At 42.3% G+C, this 7,298-nt stretch overlaps 1 long non-coding RNA gene across 1 annotated transcript; it reads left to right on the top strand.

The window, feature by feature from the left end:
• The first annotated feature begins 2,216 nt into the window (after positions 1–2,216).
• Positions 2,217–6,898, top strand: LOC116867779. Its single transcript, XR_004382663.1, has 3 exons — positions 2,217–2,301; positions 4,098–4,202; positions 6,645–6,898. It is a non-coding gene; the product is annotated as an uncharacterized LOC116867779 (long non-coding RNA).
• Positions 6,899–7,298: the final 400 nt, after the last annotated feature.

The following is a 7,298-nucleotide window of genomic DNA, read 5'->3' on the forward strand; positions in this document are numbered from 1 at the left end:
GCCTCCGAAAAGCCTATAAATTATCCCACTCAAACAGTTCCAGGCAAGGATTTTTGTTATTGTTATTCTAGGATGGGACTCTCGTCTTTTAATTATTATTACAAAATACAGGAACATACAGATCAGAAAAAGAAGATCTCTCAATTTCATTCCTAGGAGATAACCACCATTAATCACTGCTGTGCCTCATGTCAAAAATTTTAGTGTGCATATGAAGTATTTTCTGTTTGTGACAACAATTAAGGCAAGGAACTTTAGAATTGGCTTTAGGGGGGCACCTGGGTGGCTCAGTGGGTTAAGCCTCTGCCTTCGGCTCAGGTCATGATCCCAGGGATCGTGCCCCCTTCGGGCTCTCTGCTCAGCAGGGAGCCTGCTTCCCCCTCTCTCTGCCTGCCTCTCTGCCTACTTGTGATCTCTGTCTGTCAAATAAATAAATAAAATCTTAAAAAAAATAATTGGCTTTAGGTAAGTAAAAATAATATACATTTTTGAAAATTTTCAGTACTGCAGTCTGAATCACACTATACATCCAAACTGTACTTTATCTTCTTGTTAATGACTACATAGTATTTCATTGGATAAAAGTTTCATAAGTGATTACATGAATTCCCAATTGATGGACTCTTAAGTTGTTTTCAATTTTTTTATGCACTTAAAAACAATGGTGCAGTGAGGTTTCTCAAAGTGATTTTTTTTTTTTTTGGCATATTTCTGCTATTATTTCCATGGAATAAATTCTGGGAAGTAGAATCACCACCCCAGGGAATATGGACAATTTTCAATTGTGATGGTTTCAAATTTGTTATTTCCCTGTTGTCTTGCAAGGTCCCACTCTTCTTGATAGTTTTTACTTCTTGCTTCTCTGCCAACCCTGAAGATGGTCATCCTGTTCAGTCCTTACCCACTGCTGGGGAAGAATGCATTATACCTTAACAGAGATTCTCTCTTGAGGCATAGTTATGTTTCTGTTTGACTGTTTCCTCTATAATTTTCTTTAATTTCCAAATTTTTGACCATAATTATAAAATTTATTAAAAGGAAGTTTGAGGGCTAAATAGTTTTCATGGTTGAGAGAAATCACATATTATTGGAGATTAGAAAAGATTGTTATGCAGGAGAGTGTGCACCTCCTAATGGATGGGCAGATTTTCTGCCTGCACAGAAATTATGATTGAAGAGAATCCCCAAGACCCAGGGAAGGAGGTGGAGATGTTGATGGGCAATGGGGAGTGAGCCAAGACTTTGGTCCCCAGACTCTGATTGGGTTGGGGTTTAGGAAGAAGGATGTAGGAGCAATGTCTCTCTGGGGAGAGCCCAGCCCTAAAGCAAGGTCCCCCATGCAGGCACCAGGTAAGAAAGATTAAACTATGCTAAAGCAAAGGGCCAGACAGGGAGACACCAGCTGTGAACACTGTGCAGGCACACATGTTAGGTCTTGAGGGCACAACCTTGTGCCTCTCATAAGCCAGGGAACCTCAGCTGTCCTTTGCAGAACCAGAGGGCTATGCAATGCAGATTTTCCTAGCTTGGCTGTTTGTGAAAAACAAATCCGGGTGGAAGGTTTGGAAGTCTTGTGCAATTTCTGGCTGGAGAGAGGTCAGTCTCAGGCTGGCAAAGAGAGGGCCATTTCAACCACAGTGACCGCCTTTTCCCTCAGGAAGATTGCATTTCTCCAACACATCAAAAAATTGCATGGGTTTTAAGTGTTTCATTTCTAGATCAATATTTTCTAAGGAGAGAGAGAAACTACAATTCAGGGGAAAACAAAACAGAAACAGTTAAAACTCTGGCCACTGGCCCTCTCTTTCAATTGCCAGAACATAGCGTCCAGGGGACAGTGTCACCCTTTATGTCTCCACATTTTTCGGCCAAATGTGTTCCCACCATCAGTCCATTCAATTCTCAAAAGAGCCACATGAAATAGGCCTGTTAAGTGCTTTGCTGGAGATGAAGAAACGGGCTTAAGGGGATAGCATTTTTAAAATAGGTCTCTGGCAACAGCGCAACACCCAGATCGGTCCCTTATAACCACAAAGTTCCGTTTCTCACACAAGCTACGCCTTGGCAGAGAGTTGGGTGTGGTTCCATGTTGTCTACAATCAGGAGCGGAGGGTGGAGCTAATTTGGGGGTGGAGGTGTTCTCATGGCCAAGAGGAAAGAGCAAGAAAGCTTTCTCTTAGAGTATCACTTTTGCTCACTATTCACCGAGCAAAGAGAGTGCCACCCTCCGCACTCCGTCAAGGGCATGGGAAATGGAGGACCCAGCCAAGGGCCTGCAGCCACGGCTGCTGGTGCCACTGAGTAAGCTTCGGACAGGGCAGGGGAGCGATTATGCCCGCTGCCATGGGGCCAGTGGGGGATGGGGGGGACTGGAATTCAAAGGCCCACCTCTCAGGCTCCCACCCTCTGGTTCTTTCTACTACAGTGCATTCCCTCTCTAAGCCCTACACAGGATTTTGACCCCTCTGATGGACCTCTCATTCCAGGACTGTGCCTTGTCTTCCTAGTCTTTGTCTGCATTTCTGTTCCGTGTTGTAAAGGGCCACTTGGGAGCCCCAGACTTCCCACCTGCAAAACATGACCTCTGGTTTGGGCCTCAAAGACCAGAATAACCCAGGGTGTTAAAACACTGACTCACGTCCCCCTCAAGCTCATTATCAGCTTGATTATCATATTAGCTCATTTCAATTCTGGATATATTAATTTGGCTTGTGGACCCACCCTCCCTGGATCTCCAATACATTTGGTCTCTCCACAAGGGTCCTCACTCTTCCGGGCTGCTTCCTAGTTTCCATCACCCCACTGTGAGGTACTAACATACTTCACAGCCACATGGCAAGCATAGGAAAGAAAAGAGGGCTGATCTCCCTTATGAAAGGTGTCTTCCCAGAGCCTTTCTTCAAAGGGCGTGTGCTGGTGGAGGGGCTACCCTCCTCCACCTGCGATGAACCTGCAGAAGCGAGGGCTCATCTCCAGTGTTTGTGCCCCTTCTTTTTCCATGTCCTATTAGCAAGAGTCAATTTTAGGAGCTGCAACAGCCAGGTCTGTGCAAACAAATTTTCTAACGATAACCGGACTAAATAGTTTGCCCAAGAAAAAACAGTGCTTTGTAATTGGCAAAATGCCCTCTCCGGGGGGTTTGAGGCTTGTAGGGTACTTGATGTGGATGACAATGAGATGTCTGGGGTGCTAATCCAGGGGTCTGGCCATTTAATGCTTACATCTGACAACCAGAAGGGAAGCAGAGAAAACAAACAAAAGCAGGATTACTACAAATAAGAGAGGCAATTTAGACAACCCAGAATCTAAAAGAGTCAATGAGGAAAAGCACTTACCAATTCATCACTTGGCTATTATTATCCTTAAATTTGGCTCCAGTCCCTTTTCATATGCATATAAAATCTAAATGCTTGCTTACATAAATTTGGGTATTCAGGTTTTAAAAAATTAACATGAGTAGGGGCCCCTGGCTGGCTCACTAGAGCTACCTTGCAGCTCTTGATCTCAGTGGCAGGTTCATGTCCCATGCGGGGTATAGGCCTTACCTAAAAACCAAAAGTTAACATTGATAAGGGTTCTTCATAATCTTTGTTTCTGACGGCTGAATAATTCTCTTACTGAGAGGATTGTTTACATGTTTTGTAATTTACTTAGCCCAACCCCCTTAATGCTGATCATTTAGGTGATTTTTATTTTATACTTTTGAAATTATAAAGAACACTATTCTGAACATATTTATACATTGATATTTATGCATAAGTAGGAACTTGTGGCTATCTTATTTTTTTAGGCAATGAAACCAGATTCCCATCCCAAGAGTAGGGACATAAAAATCATATTGCCTATTTCCAGAAACCTGAGGAAAAGTGTTAATTTTCTTGTGTGTTTTGGAATTTACAGGAAAGGCAACACCTTCAAGAGCTTATGACAATATCTGCAACCTACAACAGGAGATGTTATCAGACTAAAAGTTGGATGAAGTGTCTTTCATATGTCTGCACCCTTATTCGTGGGAAAAGTGGATCCTTCCTAAAAGAACTCTTAAAAAACAAAACTCAACTGAGGAAATTTTAAAGATCTTACTGGCTTTATTCAAGGTTCCATGAATGAGACAACATCCAACCTAGCAGACAGAAATGAGCTCTGAGGAACTGCGCAGAAGCAACTCAGAACAAGGAAATTATGCTGGACACTAAAATCAGGTTGGGTATCCCAAGGTCACTTTCATTTTGGAGGATGGTGGATTATCTATCTGGCTGGTGCAGATCAGGCGATTCCTGATGGACTGGCTTAAGATTCTATTTCTGGGAAAGTCAAAAACCGTAATTAAAAGTCTCAGTTTAGAGACGCGAGGCTTAAGTTTCGGCTTCATGTTGTGAGGCTTAGCATAAGCGACTCCATTTTGAGCACATTATCTTGTTTTAACAAGTTGTTATACATTTCTTTGCTAATCTCACTGTTAACTTTATTTCCAGTATGCTGTTGCTATTTAAGATCATGTTTAAAAAGAGTTCTAAGCAATGTGAAAAAAAAAAAAAAAGAACACAATATTGTACACACTACACAAAATAGCAGCACTTAAAAAAGACTGGAAAGAAAGGCATCGGAGGTTAAAAGTGTCTTGAGTAGTAGAAATATAGATATTATTTACCAAGCTAGATTTTGTGGGTTTTTTTTTCCAACATCTTTTTTAGGAAAAAAGATTTTATTTTAAGTAATCTCTATAGCCAACATAGGGTTCAAACTCACGACCCTGAGATCAAGAGTCATGCACTCCCCGGAGTGAATCAGCCAGGTGCCCCATGTTTTTTGAACATTCTATATTTTCAATAATGAGTATGCATTACTTTTATAAACCTAATAGGAAAAACCATTAGCTTTGGAAACCGAAAATGCAATGCAAGTGAAGGTCAAGCTGCGTGTGGCCAGCACCATTTATTGGCATCAGGAAATTGGAAACAGAAGCACAAGTGCTTGTACCATTTACTAGTTTGCTGATCACTACCGTGCATTAGATGTTGGCTATTTTGTCTACAAAGCATCAGCCTTCTTAATGTAGTTAGTGTAGCCACATGCAACATTTAAATACTGAGTATATTCCCAGGTCAGGTATGTTTCCAATTTTTCACTTCAGGAACTGATGGGCTGCTCTGTGTCCCACAGTTGAGGCAGACTGGCACAGGAGGTAAGAAGTCTGCTTTGTGGGGTGTGGAAAGCTGAGGTGAGCTTCAAGCATAAGAATCTGCCCTATTTGTTTTGTTTTTTTCTTTACATTTTTCTCCTCCTTGTCGTTGCAGGGCACTTCCTGGGTATGGAGTTCTTTTCTCATTTTGATTGATGTGTATAGCACAATATCCAAGTACTTAAAAATGTACTCGGATATTGTGATAGACATAGTTCCAATTAGTGAGACACGTTCAGCCATATTTTTAAGACTTTTTAAACTGTGAATCCACGGAAAATAAACTCAAACAATTTAAGAAACTGTTTCCCTCCCAATGGTTATGCAATGCAGCACAACCAAATTCTGAGTTTCTGAGTCTATCCTCCATGAAAGATACCTCCATGAAATTAAACTACCTTACTTATGCCTCTGTCTTAGGACTGCTGTATAAAATATAGGATATCCAGCTGAATTTGATTTTCAGATAAACAACAAAGAACTTTTAATATAAATGTCTCAAACATTGTATCCTACTTTCTCCACCAAGCGAAGCAATCCTTGACCTCCAGCTAGAACAGCTAGTCTCTGGAAAGGGAAAGTTTGTCAGGACCTTATGCTGTAGGGTATAAATGAGAGCACACTAGGCAGTTTGGACAAATGGCCCATTAGTTGCTTTTCTCAAGGACAAGATGGTTTTCCTTCTTGCGAGTCTGTTTGGGAACCCACCAAGGGAAGGTTACCCTGTAATCCTTGGCACATTCTCATCTCTAACGTGGACAAGGTTCCTGGATCCAGAGCCCGTCAGATGAACAGCGAGGGGCAGGACTGGGAAGGATGGGGGAGGAGGAAAGAGCTGCAGCCTGTGGGCTTGTGATCCTACCCCCAAACCTGATTATTAGTCAAGTTGCTAAACCCACAAAGTGCTTGGTGTAAGTGGATATCTTACCCCACTGAAGCAGCTGCACTGCGTCCGTGTGTCTGAGGGAAGGAACAGAAGCAGCTCACACAGACTCACAGACACTTAGATAATAGCAGAGACTTTGGGAGGGGAGCTCCTGGGAACCTACAGGAATGGTGGAAGACCAGAAGTTCCCTCTGACATCCGGGTCCCGGTTTTACTTGTTTTACTTTTATTGATTTTATTTTTTTAAGATTGCATTTATTTATTTGGCAGAGAGCAGGTAAGAGAGCAAGAGAAAGCACAAGCAGGGGGAGAAGCAGAGGGAGAGGGAGAAGCAGGCTCCCCACTGAGCAGGGAGCCCGATGCAAGACTCAATCCCAGGGCCCTGAGATCATGACCTGAGCCAAAGGCAGATGCCTAACCGACTGAGCCACCCAGGCACCCCAGGGTTCCAGTTTTAGAGTAGACAGAGCTCTGCCTATAATGGTATACAGTTGCATGGATTCAAATCCTGTATCAAATCCTGTACCTATTAGCTATGTGATAGTAGATCTATCACTTTACCTCTCTGATCCACAGATCGCACATTTTTAAAAAGAGAATGTTAACACCTGTATTCAAGGTGTCCTTGAGAGTTAAGTAAGACATCGTGGTGATGCCCCCAGCGCACAGTAAGTGTTTCCAAAAGCTTTACCTCCATTTCTCTCAGTTTTTCTATTTCCAGGAGATAGATGTGTTAGAAAAGTTCATTGGGTTGGCAACTAATCACACACAAACATTGCAGTGAGCAAAGCCTTGTTTCCCCACCGCTTTCAGGCTGCAAATGAGAAGGAAAGGAGAACAAGATGAAGTGAGAAGAGCGGGTTTAGATACAGGGACAAACGATACAGCTGATATACACCTGCCCTCATTTCCGGGTGCACACACACACACGCACACATGCACACACACATGTACCTGATTCATCCGTCCTCCAGCCAACTTTCTAAAAAGAGTTCAATAGTTTGAAATATTCATAGCAAATCTTTTCTCAATTTTTGGCATAATTGAGTAATCCAACTACTGAATAAAGAAGGACTTGATATTTTTGGCTTCCTGGAAACTGTAGGGGAGGAAAACACTTCCTTCTACCCTTCTAGGTTCTGCAGCTAGCTTAAGAATTAAGTTGACATAAGACAGATTAATCAGGAGGAAAAACTCCAACTTTGATTATGTACGTACTCATGGGGTCTC

Source organism: Lontra canadensis, unplaced genomic scaffold, assembly GCF_010015895.1.
Source record: "Lontra canadensis isolate GAN:19392208 unplaced genomic scaffold, GSC_riverotter_1.0 scaffold13, whole genome shotgun sequence".
Classification (NCBI taxonomy): domain Eukaryota; kingdom Metazoa; phylum Chordata; class Mammalia; order Carnivora; family Mustelidae; genus Lontra; species Lontra canadensis.